This window comes from Nematolebias whitei, chromosome 11 (genome assembly GCF_014905685.2).
Source record: "Nematolebias whitei isolate Nwh7 chromosome 11, NemWhi1, whole genome shotgun sequence".
Lineage (NCBI taxonomy): Eukaryota > Metazoa > Chordata > Actinopteri > Cyprinodontiformes > Rivulidae > Nematolebias > Nematolebias whitei.
This window is the reverse complement of record NC_056508.1, coordinates 18,834,145-18,834,375: the sequence shown is the minus strand read 5'-3', so window position 1 is coordinate 18,834,375 and position 231 is coordinate 18,834,145.

The following is a 231-nucleotide window of genomic DNA, read 5'->3' as shown; positions in this document are numbered from 1 at the left end:
CTTCCTTGGTCTGCTACATTGGGGGTCGACGTTGTATAAACCTGATAAGTAAATCCAGTTCACGTCATGGATCCATGTTAATCTGAATCACTCACTATAGTAACCTGGTTCACTTGTCACTAGAGTCGTTCAAGCTGCACCATTTACACACACATGTGTGCGCACACACACACGCACACACACCCACACACACACACACACACACACACACACACACACACACACACACAC